Here is a 14,261-nt window from a genome sequence, read left to right as displayed (position 1 = left end):
ATCCACCTTAAACTTTGGCATTCCTATAATAATTTTAAATTCTGCATAGACTTCAATTGCCATTCATTCACATGACCAATACATTTGTGCCAAATATCTAGATTGGTCCAACACCTGCACCTTGTGCAAACATAGCAGGCTTTCACCTCAGGCATGCTTACATCTAAAGTAAACAGTATATCCACTCTTTTGCCCTTTGTAACCAAACAACATTTATTGTTGAAGTCGTCAATGTAGCAGCCCTTAGGGTTAAAGCATACTTACAAACCTTTCTACTCAATCATTTTCCCAACAGAAAACAAATTTTTTGTTATGTTAGGCACATGAAATAAATAAACCAACTACAATATCTTGTAATCTTGCATAGCCAATGGCACATGAAGTACATTAGCCAAGTACAATATCTTGCCATCCTATATAGCCAATGGCACATTCCCAATGTGAGCAATAGGATGAGCCATGTCATCCCCTATTTCTACATACCATGTTTTTTCTAGATTTTGGACATCTCTAAACCACTCACTATGACAAGTCATGTGGTTAGAGGCTCCCAAATCCACATACCATACATCATTATCATTTGTGGATACATCTGCAGTCACACTGAATTCAACATGTGCTGTATAACAAACAAATGCTCACATCTATCTTCAGCCTGCTTGCTTGAAGATGCATAATTATTTTTCGACAACTTGCCACTTTTTATGTCACTCTACTTCTTTTGTGACATTCGGCTACAAAGTGACATGGTTTACCACACAATAAGAGAAATCCTTTCGACTTGATCCTGATGTCTTGGCCAATTGTCTTGGCCTCTCTCACTCCCCCTGCCTTGAGGCTAGCCTCTTCTACCTGTGTATCTTTGCTATTGCTACGAATCATTGGACTGTTGTTGTCCATAATTCTGATTTCCAAAATGCCCATCATCACCTTGGCCTCGACGACGACCTCTACCTCTACCTCTACCTAAATTTGAGTAGAAGGCCTATTCTGAAATGTTCTTGCTTTGGGAGGAAGAGTATTCACCCAAAAACTCCTCTTCTATGATTAACATAGACACTAAATCCCAAAAGTTGGAAACATTCTCTCTTAAAGTAATAGAGGCTTACCTTAGCCTTGACAAAGTATGTGTTGAGCATGTGTCGTTGGGTTTTTCCTTAGAGCCACAAATACAACTTTCAATGCGGGTGCACTAGATTGTCCATATTGTTCTTAATGCCTAGATGGAGGTAAGAAGAGAGGGTCCTTCGAGATGGTTCTCTCTCACAAAAGGCAAGGGAAGAAGGATATCTTGCTCATTAATTCTGATCTGGTAATACCCTGATTTGAGATCTATCTTTGTGAAGATCTGGGCTCCACTTAGCCTGTCCAAAAGCTCATCAATTCTAGGGATAGGATACTTATTCTTAACTATCAGTTGATTGAGACCTCTGTAATCCACACAGAGTCTTAGCGTTCCATCTTTCTTTTTTTGAAAGAGAACTGGCGCTCCCCAAGGTAAAACACTGGGTCTTACAAACCCTTGTTCTAACAGCTGCCTAAGCTGTTCCTTAAGTTCAATGGCTTTAGGGACTGGCATTCTGTACGTGTGCTAGGCGGTATCACTCTAGACTCTCTGTTGAGACCAGCTGGTCAGCAACAACGAGATCCAGTAAAACAGATTACAATAATCATTGGTCCATCATATAATATCTTCCACGACACATGCATGGGTGTCCTCGGCACCGCGAGCCCATGCATCGCCTAGTCGGAACCCTCCAGGATCCTCCTTAGGTGTCCTGGCACTTCACTCTGGGACCGCTTCGTCGGCCCTCGTCCATCGTACCGGAAGCGCACCATTTTAACCGTACCGAGGCTGGTCAAGACCTGGGCAGGCTTTGCCGCGCGTGAGCTGTCCTTTGAACACTCCCCGCCAGCTGTTGCAACCGAACTTCCCTTAGAAAAACACATATACCAAATGCTCCCTCTAGCATTCTAGCGTAAGACGGTCCTTTAAGAAAATAGGGTTTCTATGCAAGTTTTCAATTTGATTTTCTTTTGAATACAATGAGTATATCTTAAATCAGTATCCCCAAAACTTCATAATCGTAATACTGAATTTCAAAACAAAATTCCTCGAATTCCGTAACCTTGATCCTCAGATCAATTCGAAGGATCTTAACTTAGATTCAGATTTGGTGGGAGATTTGAGTGTATCTTCCTGAACTGGTCACATCTTCTTTTCTCGAAACTGACGAAAGAGTTTGGTCTTGGTCATGGTCTGATTCAGGGTTCGAGTCTGATAAGGTTTTTCCTGAACTATCTTTCTCGAAAAGGGGGTGTGATATTTCAGTTACTATTTTACTGAATTTCATTCATCGAATATTCTTTTAATTGATTTCTAAATTAATCACAAATTTTGATAAGGAATAAATTAATCATTCCGATTTCGATAGATTTTCTGAATTTTCTCTTCATAATCCGAGTGAATATAAAACGATAGAAATTCCTCTCTCAGACTATTTACTTATTCACTTATCAAATACTCGTAGAATTTAAACATAGAATTAAACAGAATCTAATTTTGATATAAACATTCTTTATGCATCTATTTATGCATAAAATCCAACTTCAATGGAAATAACACTTTTATATATAAAAGAAAAATCCTTTTATGCATCTATTTATGCATAAAATCAATTTAATAGGAATAACACTTTTTAAAATAAAAAGAATTTCTCTAAGCACCTTTTTATGCATAGAATCTAAATTCAATGAAAATAAGACTTTTATAATAATAAAAATTTTCATTATGCATCTTTCAATGCATAGAATTTAAATTCAATGAAAATAACACTTTTATAATAAAAAAATTTCTATTATGCATCTTTCCATGCATAGAAATAAATCTAATGAAAATAACACTTTTATAATTAAAAAAAATCTATTATGCATCTTTCCATGCATAGAAATTAAATCTAATGAAAATAACACTTTTATAATAAAAAAATTCTATTATGCGTCTTTCTATGCATAGAATTTAAATTCAATAAAAATAACACTTTTATAATAAAAAAATTTCTATTATGCATCTTTCCATGCATAGAAATTAAATCTAATGAAAATAACACTTTTATAATTAAAAAAATTCTATTATGCATCTTTCTATGCATAGAATTTAAATTCAATAAAAACAACACTTTTATAATAAAAAGATTTTCAATATACATCTTTCTATGCATAGAATTTAATTTCAATAATTAATATCAATGATATCCATGCATATTCATAGATGAATATGTACATGGAGTAAATAAAAATTTTTCTTTTAGAATGCACAAATGGTGGGAATTACTCTTTTAGAATAACATAAAGATAAACTTTATTTTTCACAAAATTTAAGAAAAGTTTGCCATAACCTCCTTTGTATGGCTAACCATTTCTCAATTTTTACATTCTAATATCACTTTAAAATTAATCCCAATTTGAAGTAAAGTACTCTAATCTACTCAATTATCACTTTCTAAAGAGTAAACAATAAGAAAAGTTTAAATCAATTTATTTGTTACTCATTTTAGGATAAAGAAAGGCTGAATTCTTAAGGAAGAGAAGGGGGGGCCTTTTCATCAAGGCATAACATCAAGATTCACTTTAATCAACTAAAAAAAACAAAGAAATCAGAAAACCATAGATTAGAAATTAAAAAGTAGAATTTTTAGCTTACATGGAGTTATGTGAGCTTTCCTTTACCTTGAGGGATTGAGGGTTCTACTCTTGTTTGGATCAAGAGTGGCCACCAATTCTTTTGGAGAGGATTTAATAAAAAACAATTGAATTATCAAGTGAATTCAATGTATTTGGCTCTGGGAAGAAGGAGTAGAGTAACACTGCATAAACACTATTAAGCTTTTATAAAGGGGGAGGCTTCTATTTATAGGAAAAAGTGAGCCTCAAACCAAGCAAACTGATTCTAGAATTTTCCACATCAGTTTGGTCAATTTTTGACCATTTTTGGGTCAGTTCAGCTTACTTTTTGGAACTAGACTTGAAATAGGAGAGAGGAGAAATGAAATATCTCATTTTATTGATTTAAAATGGAGAGTAATGATGAGAAAAAAGGCATCTCCTTCATGAGGGGGAATCCTCACTCTGAGGTGTCAAAAATTCATTTTTTAAATGTTTCTCTTTATCTTATGTGAGTATTTACTCTCTTTTTGGGGGGGGTCTTTATTTCTTCAATTTATCTTATGTGAGTATTTACTCTCTTTTTTTGGGGGGGTTCTTTATTTCTTCAATTTATCTCCTCCCTACATTTGGATTAATCTTATTGGTCCCTCAGAACCTTAATCCAAAATTTTCAAAAAATCTGGACTAAGGCCTTTTAAGCAGATTATAATTTATTTCTAATGCACCTTAGGAAATTCTTTTTAAACTTCTGTTTTGAGAGAATTTAGTTTAATAAGAAAGGATATTTTTCTATCCAAAGATATCTAAAAACTGAGTTATCTCTCTCTAGAACATTTTCTCTCTCTAGGCCAAAACAGGTAGAAACAAGATCTTTTATTATTCTGAAAAGGGAGATTGATTACAGGGGAAGATACTGGACATCTTGAGGGGCTGGGAGGAATCTTAGAACATGGAGATGTGACTCTAAATGAAACATTTTAATGATCTCTACTACATAAAGGTCCCCAACCCAACCATGGTTACCACCACATGCTAGTTGCCACACATACCATAGTTACTGCCTGCCACGTGCCATGGTTGCCGCATCCTAGTTTGCCACATGCTAGTTACTGCATGCTAGTTGCCACATGCCATGGTTTCCACATGCTAGTTACTCCATTTCAATGATCTCTACTACATAAAGATCCCTAACCCAACCATAGTTGCCACATGGCCATAGCTACCGCACGCCATATGATAGTTACCACATGTTGTTTCTTCAAACTCATCCTCATTGCCAAAGGACTAATTGACAAGTACAGTACCTCATCTTTGAACTCAATGAAGGCCCAAAATTTTGCTAGTAGTAGATAGACTTATATGGTATGGTCAAATACTTCCATGGCTATAGGGTGGTCACCTTTGAAGACATGCTAGATAGGTTTTGATGTTGCAGTCAAAGTACATATACAAAGACTACTTACACAGTTTGGTATGGAAGAGACTGTAAGCATATTGATACACCAGTAGAGATAGGTGCTAGGCTCACTTTCCGTGATGTAGGTGCAGGATGCAAGTGAACCATTTGATGCATCACTTTATTAGCACACTAATGGGTGCCTCATCTATGTATGCAATACGAGGAAACTAAACATTCAGTTTAGGGTCTCCCAGTTAAGCAGGTTTATGTATAGTCATGAAATTGAGCATTAGCAAGCTACCAAGCGAGTATTATGATCCTTATAGGAAACTCAATCGCTCGGACTATTCTATACTAAGGGGGGTGATATCTGTAGATGGCTACTGGGAAGGCCCTTTGGGCCTTGGTGGGTGTGGAGAAGAGACCGGGGGGTGCCCAAGTGTGGGCTTTGGTGGATTAGGGTTAGGACTAGGTGGGAGGGAGATAGCCCTAACCCTATTTTTTTGTATAAAAAAGCCCAAGTATAGGCTTTGGTGGATTAGGGTTAGGGGATAGCACTAACCCTCGCTCTTGTATAAAAAAGGCATAATGGAATGGAATGAACATCACTTGTTTGGCCTCCACCTTTGGCTCTTGGCATCTTTGTAAAATTTAGCATTTTACTATGTCTTGCACTTTGATTAGCAACACATTAGCGATGTATTAGTGTCTTCACATGGATTAGTACTTTACTTAGTATGAATTTAATCTTGTTTATCATCCATTAGAGGAGGATTCGGGAGAGCATCATGTAAAGCTTTCTACAACTGGTGATCCTCGCTTCCCTCAACCTATTTTTTCAAATCGTGTTTTTAAACACTCTCCAACCGTCCTTCATCATGGCAGCCACCACTATTGTATGCTCCACTACTGCCCTTGTGCACCCCCTCAGTTGCTCATGTTCACCACCAGAGACAGTCCTGCCCTTGTTGTAGAGCCCCTTGATGCCCCCATCACCATTTCAAAGTTCGAGTCACTCTGAACTACCACATCTCCTCCTCTAGAGCTGCCTTCACGCATTTCTTCTCCATCACGTACCTGCGGTCGGCCATCTCTGGACTACCACAGTGGAGCTGAGTGTTAACCTCCACCATCGCTCGTGTAGCACCTAGCGCCCCTTCCAGAGCCAAGGGCCACCTCCAGTATGCCCATACCCTTTCCCCCCTCCACTGTTGAATGTATATTCAATTAAGAAAGCTACCAATTTCACATCCAACAAGTCCGCTAGATGAGTATTCTTGAACTACGTGCTCTCTCCCAATGGCTACCATAAGTCCCTACCCTTCCACTTGTGTTGCTCGGACATAATCCTTCATGCTCCTTTATATGTTTTAGTGCCGTCGTACAAAGTTCAAGTGCCGTCTTACAAAGTTCAAGCAAGTAAGATGGAAGAGTACCTTACAATAGGCCTTATGGTAGGTCGGGCCAATGAAACCATGTTAATCTATAGAGTTGTTAACAATCTCCTATCCCAAACCATATGTAAGTGTCGAAGAAAGTGGTGTGTTAGATTATTTCACCAAAAAGAGCTTCTACACGAGTAGACTCATCAATAGGTGGATCGATATCACAAGCATTTGTATTAATCCTCATCATTGATAGTCGTCTAGGTGCATTTTTGGATGGAGAGACCATGGTGGGCATAAGCTTAGACCATGGTAGGACCTATCACTTGGATCTTCCTCAAATCGGTAGAGGAACCTTTGGTCTAGCCCCAGAAGGAGCTTCTACATAGGCACACCTTTAGCTCAATGCCCATACATAACACATGCATTATACACACGAGTTATGGATGTAGTAAACACATCAATAGGCACTGATATCTCAAGCATATGTATTGAGCCTCATCATTCACAGTCATCTAGATATATTTTTGGATGGTGGACATAAGCTTGGCCCATGGTACAATGTATCTCTTGGACCTTGCTTAAATCAACAGAGAAACTTCCGTGGCCTCTTCTTCAACCCATTACTCTCTAATGTCAAATCCTCTGAGTCACAGAAGTCACATAGCTCTATTTATAGATATGGGTAAAATTCATTGTCATACATTAATAATCAAATGATCTTCACTCCCTAAGAAAAGGGTTGTGGAGTAAATATCAAAAAAAGTAGCAAAGAGAGTCAAAGAAAGCAATTGAGTTAGAGAAATATTTGAGTTGGAGTAGCCACAGGACATACTTTTCGCCCACTACACATGCATGTCACCTGTATATTTCACTATGGACATTACATTTTTTTTCACATCTCGTATCTCACGGCATGCATCGATACATGCACCTACAATTAACCTCGGTACGCCAACTATCCAAGTACATCTTTGGACAAGGAAAACATGGGAGACACAAGCCTACCAATCCATGGTACTATCCATTGCGTGGATAACCATTGATCTTACAAGTACCTCCAAAGTGCTTTGAAAGGAATACAATCTCTGCTCCAACTCCACTTCACCACAACTCCAACTCCAATTCAATTTGGTCAACGTGGTCGCCAACAAAGAAGCCCCATCTTTAGGCATTACGCAATGAGATCAAAGTATAATATCATGTCATGCCAAGAAGATATAAACAACCATATACCCATGCAAATCATTCCATGATGATCCTGCCACTAATTCCAAAACTCACAAGGTGCGGGCTATTGTGGAAGCTTTGCCAAAGAATTACAAATATAACTTCCCATTGTGGATGTGCTAGCTCCTCATCCAATTTGTGTCTTCATTATCACACGAAAAACATCCAATATTAATGGAGTGTGAAGGGAGAGTGAACCTTGCCTTGATGAAAGCAAGAAAAGATTCCAACACTTGGCTCACTCAAGTGAGGTGGAAAAAGGAAGCTTTTGCAAAGAGCCCAAATCATTTGTCTCAAACAATCATGCCAACATCCATCTCAACATGAAACTACACAAGGTATGCAAGAGAGCAAAGACAGGAAGAGAGCTCATACACTATGTACTGTCAAGCAAAATGACTTGTTATATTGCATAACATCAAATGCTTATATACATGATGCTCATGTATACAAGACTGGCAACAACTTAAAATTAGTCCACATCACTCCTCTCGCTTACAACAAATAGATACGCTATGTCTTTGGACTTTCCCAATCTACTAATTTAACTCTCATAAGGCCACTTTAAATACTTGAATGCCATCTTACCAAAACGTCTTTCATCACAAATAGATGGCACATCTTATATAAGTGCCAAGTTGACTTACAAGGCTTTACACTAAAAAGACTTGCTAATAAGATAAACTCATACAATACCACTTGGAAACGTCAAGAGAGCAACTTTGCAAGTGCTTATTGTATCGATTTAAAAAAAAATTTGAGCCAAAATTGTTTCACAAATTAAGATTCGCCATGACCTCAAAATTGTTCCCAAGACATTCCATATAGCCAAATGATCACTTAATGAAGTTTGTCCATTATCAAAGAAATGTGAAATTTGTTCTACACATCGTGTCCCTGGTTTAAAAGTGAGATTTGTTCTACACTTGGTGTCCTTGGTTTAAAAGGCCTAGCACGAAAAGTCAAGAAAAGATAAAGCTCACTTTGACCTAGAACCAAATCTAATTTTAAAGAATTTTCTTGAAATGGAGGGATAGGAAAAAAAACTTTTAAAATCCTTTAAGAAAATGTTCTTAAAAAATTGCGTTCGAAAAATATATTTACTCTTCAACCCATGGTGTAAAGGATTGACACAAGGTTCGATAAAAATAGTTTGGTAAACAATGCATTGCACTTGCTTATGTTCAAGACTCACCATTTTTTTCACTAGATCTTTTAACATTTCAAATGCTTCCCTTGGTGATCATACATCAACATAATCCACAAATATCCATCCATACAGATACAGGATTGCTTTAATAAATCACACAATTTCAAATAGCACCTCCACAAGACACAAGAAAAAGAATTAACATGAGAAAAATTGGAAACTGCATAAAATTTTGACATGCCAGGCATGGACGGACAGATCATTCAAGGCATCATGTACATAGTCAATGTCCAGGGGTGATGTGCACTCGGCACTTATTTGATCTAACGAATTAATGACAATGGCAGTATGAGGATAATAATATATGATGCTTACAAACACTCCCAACATATAGAGTTTCCCCCTCTACATTAAAAGCCCCTTTAAACTTTGGTATTATCCTTCTCAGGTAGGCTGCCAATTGACAGCCTTCAAATGACTCTGCAAAATCACATGCTTCAAACCTCACCAGGCTTGTTGTAGAAATGTAGAAATGAAGCAATCTTACCTTGTGCAGGGGCCATCGTGGTTCCGGAGGGTGGAACTTGTTTACCTCAAGGATGCATGGGTGACATAGCTGGCGGCTCGACGGACTCACTTGGAGGCGATGGGCGATGGCGTCTCCGTCGATTAGGACACGACGGAGGAGGTGGAGGAGGCGACGGAGGAGGCGGAGGGGGCGAAGGTGGGGGAGGTGACGGTGATGGAGGAGGGGGTGACGCAGGCGGCGGGGAAGGAGGCGGAGGGGAGGGGGGTGGGGGAGGTGGTGAAGGAGGAGGCGGAGGTGGCGACGGCGGGGGTGGGGGAGAAGGTGGCGGTGGTGGGGGGCTAGGAGGCGGGGGCGGAGAAGGAGGAGGAGGAGACGGCGACGGAGGGGGCGGAGGGGGTATAACGGGAGGAGGCGAAGGGGGAGGTGGTGGGGACGGAGGTGGGGGAGGAGGAGAAGGCGACGGAGGTGGTGGAGAGGGTGGAGGTGGTGAAGGAGGTGGCGGAGATGGAGACGGAGGGGGCGGAGACGGCGGTGGAGGCGATGGAGGAGGAGGTGGCGGCCTCGGGCCACAGACAATCTCTTCACAAGTGGGCTGATGCGACAGCACGGCCGCACACTCCTTGAACGACCTCTGCCCAGGGCGGCCTGGAATGCAATTCTGACGGTCGGAGAACGACACGCCCTTCGACGGCAGCGCGAGGCAGTTGGCTGCCTCCTCATCAAAGAAGTTGTAAGAATACGTGAAGTTCTCCAAGCTGGGCAGGGCGCAGATCTCAGGGGGCACTTCGCCGGAAAAGGCATTGTGCGCCACATCCAGCTGCTCGAGATGGACGAGCTCGGCGAGAGTTTCCGGCAGGGTGCCGGAGAGACCATTGAAGCTGAGGTCCAGCACGGTCAAATTGACGAGTTCGCCAATGCTGGGATTAAGGCAGCCGGTGAGGTTGTTGTTGAGCAAAATAAGCTCATTGAGATTAGAGCTCATGCCACCTATGCCTGCCGGAACGCAGCCGGAAATCTGCGTGTTGGCTATCACGAGGACAGAAACAGGCGAGCGGCCAAGAGTGGGCGGAATCGACGTCGAGAACCGGTTGTTGTTGATGAAGATGGCGTCAAGATCCTTGGAGAACAGATCCGACGGCAGGGAACCCTCAAACTCGTTGAATCGGATATCAAGATACTTGAGCGACGGCAGTGATAGAACCACGAAGGGAAAAGGCCCCACAAATCTGTTGTTGCTGAGGTCCAGCTCGTAAAGGAGCTTGAGCTTAGGGAAGCTGAGGGGCACAACACCGCAGAAACGGTTGGAGTTAAGATGGATCAAAGCCAGGTCGGTCAGGAGGCCCAGCTCCTCCGGGAGAAATCCGGCCAGATCTTTGTGATTAAGGTCGATTCCAGCGACCGTCTCGTCGCAGGGGTCGTCGAGGGCGTCAGCGCAGAAGACCCCATGATACGAGCAGACATCGGGACCTACCCAGTTTGCCGTTACATTGAAAGGGTCGGAGAAGATGACCCTCTTCCACGCTTGCAGGGCTATGTATGCATTGCGGAGGCGATCGTTGTCGAACTCGAAGCCGTCCGCCTCTACCTCCGCCATCGCGCGCCGGCGCGCCCCGGCGGAGGAATAGAACTCCGTCACATGCAGGCGCTGCTGCTCTTCAAGCCGCAGGACATCGGGCTGAGAGAGGTACCTTCCGAAACTGGCGTCAGCAACGGAACTCAGCAGCAGAGCCAACCCCACGACGAAGGTCAGTGCAGTAGAGAGGCCCATTCGGGGGCTCCTCGGCGGCCCACGTTCCTTCACGCCGTTATTTGCCATCTCTCCGTCATCTTCCTTGCTGTTCGCCAGGTTTCCGTTCTTCCAAACTGCACCGTCTTTGAAAATGCAAAACCCTACTGAGAGAAGCAAACCAGCAAAACAATGTAGATCAAAAACCAAGTGGGAAGGCGCAACTGCAGCGAAAAGAAAGCAACACTAGAGAATGGGGACCCGTAATCCAAGCCACATTACACTTACAGACCTTAATATCCAACAGAAAACTACATCCACTTCGAGGTGCACTATACGAACCCTGCTGAGCCCTCTTGTCTCTCAAATACGCTGGCTTGGCAGCCTGCTAAAAAAGGCCAATGTGTAAGAACTACTGTGAGAGGGGCAGAGAGAAAAGAGAGAAAGAGCAGCAAAGCAGAACCTCTTGTTTCACGCAGCCCTTACCACCCTTAAAGATAAACAATACCACCACCAGCTTTCTAATTAACACCACAACCCTGGCGCTTTGCCACTCAAATACTCCAGAAAGCATCCAGATGACGCCCCCCCAGCGCCCACCCCGTTCCTAAAGGTCAACACGCTTGTATGCCAGCTTGAATTGTGAGCTGGGAGGAATGGACTGTGGCCAATGGCAGTGTAAACAAGCTGGCCAACTTTTTGGCAAACTTGCGTGTGAAAGCGGGGCACGTAAGTAGGCCTCTAGGGCTGAGCTAGTTTTGGTTGTGGCCGCATCGTTTATCTATCAGCGCATACGTTGCGCCAAAGCTGGATTGGGCGGGGCCCGGCCGCCCGGGCCCTTTTGTGTATCAAATACGCCTGTCGCCCTCTTCCTTCTAAGGTTCACTCTGCATGATGCCACGCTATCATCCCCCATCCTTGCTAGCTGGTGTTTTGTTTTTGCCCGCGCACCTCCACATTTATAGCCACGCCGCTATTTGGCCCCCCTTCCCACCAAGTGCCAAATGTGCCGGTCACTCGTGCCTCTGCTGGTGCTGCCCCAACTAACCCGATTTGACGGTTGGTGTTGTCCTGGAATACCCATTTATTGGCTTTTTTTATACATCTCCCTCAGAAATTTTAGCCAGACGAAATGAGGATGAGGAGAAACTTGCGTGTGGAAGCACAGACCCTATCGCACTTTACCCTTCATTATAATTTGCCCCTCCATCATTTCATCGAATTTATTCACCCGCCCCCCCTCCCCACCACCACTAATATTCACCGTACCCCCAATGCACATGCCCTGGCCCCTCACACACTATCCATCCAGGCTCTTGCCCTATGTTAAGCAAGAAAATTTCCCAAATTTTATGTGCACAAGGTTTTAAAAAACATCTTAGGGGGCCTATTCATGCCTGGTACATGTGGGCACCCATGGACTTGTAGGCTTTACTTGGCCTATACCATTTATTGCAACTTGGCCTTGAGCTTCTGAACTATGTGAAAAATGGCACAATTAGAGTTCTTCATGGAAAACTTGGCCATTACAAACATTTTTCGTGAGAATGAGAGGTTTTTTTTTTTAGGCAAGGAGTTTTTGTATTATTAGTATCAATAAGATACAGCACCTAGGGGTTACATCTTCAGTTTACTTAGCTTCTTACCAAGAAGTTTAGCAGTGATGACTGATCTTATCTTACTACCATTATCTGTGGCTAGCTTGCAAGCTTCTAAAAAGAGTTCTTTCACAAATGGTCTTGAGCTAGAAATGATGCTACCAGGGCCTTGATGGGCTCTTGCATTCCTGTTTTCCCTTATGGCAACCTGAATTGGAAGCAAGCACTTCTTGGGTGTAAAGGAAGGATGAACCCAGCAATGTATACGCTATGGCACATCATTGGAAGTTAGAATGAGAGATTCTCGCCATAAAAAGAAGCAACAAATGCATTTAGCCAAGTTAACTTTGCTTGTAAGAATATGGCCTTAGCTGTCGAAGCAACCCGCTTCTGATTTAGGTGGTGGTGTAAGTGGCCTTTGGGGGCTATTTGCACAATGTTGAAATTTCAAAACTGGTTGCAACTTGCACTAGAACTAAGGCATAAGAGGACGAGTGCTTTAAAAAAACATATTTTTCAACCAATCAAAATAAGGACAACTCTTAAATCATCCAGTTTTTGTTTCCGAAATCTCTATTTTATAACTAAAATCTATGAAAAACATTCCTTAAAAAAAGGGTTACTTAATATCTCAATCGGTTTTTCTTAATTCTGGCCGGTACAAATACACTAGTTTGCTGTTTTTTGATAAGCTCTAAAGAAGAGGACAAATTAGCCCACAAGTCAAGTTGTTGTAAGGTAGATAATTTCGTTACTAATGAGTAACAATTGACTATGCTAACCACACCAAAAATCAAAGTGCATGAAAATTGGCCACTGGTTCGAGTCAGATAGTGCATTTTATTCGAGTTGGCAAGTAATTGGTGAAGAAGCCATCCTAAAGGTTTGGCAACATGAGCTTGAGTGATTGGCCTCAATAGCCAGACGATGCACAATTATTTGGAAAATAGCCAAAAGATGGACAATTATTTGCCTTAGCATGAACAACCGCTTATGAGTTGAAAAGGGGTACATTATTATTGCACAATTTTAGAAAAGGGTGGGAGGCTCTTTCTCCACGATTTGGAAAAGACGAATCTGTTGGCCATTTTCAAATTTCACCTTTAGTTTGTACTGTCGGGTTTTAGTAGTAGTAGGTGGCATAGTAGCAGGTACATCCTCATAGCAAAGCCTAAAAGGTAAATTCTCCCTCTAGAAATCTGTTGTTGCTGTCAGCACATTAGTGCTTGATATGATGTAAATATTACTTCTTTTATATGAAAAAAAATCATTTTTCAAAAAAGAAGAAGAAGAAGAAGAAGCCCTCTTGAAAGATGAGCCTGCTTTGCATTCTAAAATATTTTTAATTAAAGTTATTCTTGCAAAAGAAAACCCCTCAAAAAGAGAGAGAGAAAAAAAGAGTTTGCAAGCATCGGGAAGAACCCAAAAGGTGCACTGCATTCCTTTTATCCTCCCAAATTCTGCGGCATAAAACTGGAACGACGTGCCTCCTCCTTTTTGGCAGGTGTAAACTCCGCAATTTTACGAAGGAAATAAAACAATGGAGTAAATGGGCAAAAAATCGGGAATTTCAGGTTT

At 41.5% G+C, this 14,261-nt stretch overlaps 1 pseudogene across 9 annotated transcripts; it reads right to left on the bottom strand.

Annotated features, from left to right (window-relative positions):
* Nucleotides 1-9,028: 9,028 nt before the first annotated feature.
* Nucleotides 9,029-11,839, bottom strand: LOC147611060 (leucine-rich repeat extensin-like protein 7 pseudogene; annotated as a pseudogene). Of its 9 annotated transcripts, none has more exons than XR_015263953.1 (3): nt 11,572-11,839; nt 11,378-11,473; nt 9,029-11,252 (listed from the first exon to the last, which is right to left on the bottom strand). The product of XR_015263953.1 is annotated as a leucine-rich repeat extensin-like protein 7 pseudogene, transcript variant X4 (transcript). The 9 variants fall into 9 exon arrangements; XR_015263956.1 differs by having other exon boundaries at nt 9,029-11,249; nt 11,378-11,470; nt 11,572-11,757; XR_015263952.1 differs by having other exon boundaries at nt 11,378-11,470; nt 11,572-11,729.
* Nucleotides 11,840-14,261: the final 2,422 nt, after the last annotated feature.

The sequence above is a fragment of the Cibotium barometz genome, chromosome 48 (genome assembly GCF_041138505.1).
Source record: "Cibotium barometz isolate CiBa-2024 chromosome 48, ASM4113850v1, whole genome shotgun sequence".
In the NCBI taxonomy this organism is placed as follows: domain Eukaryota; kingdom Viridiplantae; phylum Streptophyta; class Polypodiopsida; order Cyatheales; family Cibotiaceae; genus Cibotium; species Cibotium barometz.
This window is presented reverse-complemented; position numbering and strand designations above follow the sequence as displayed.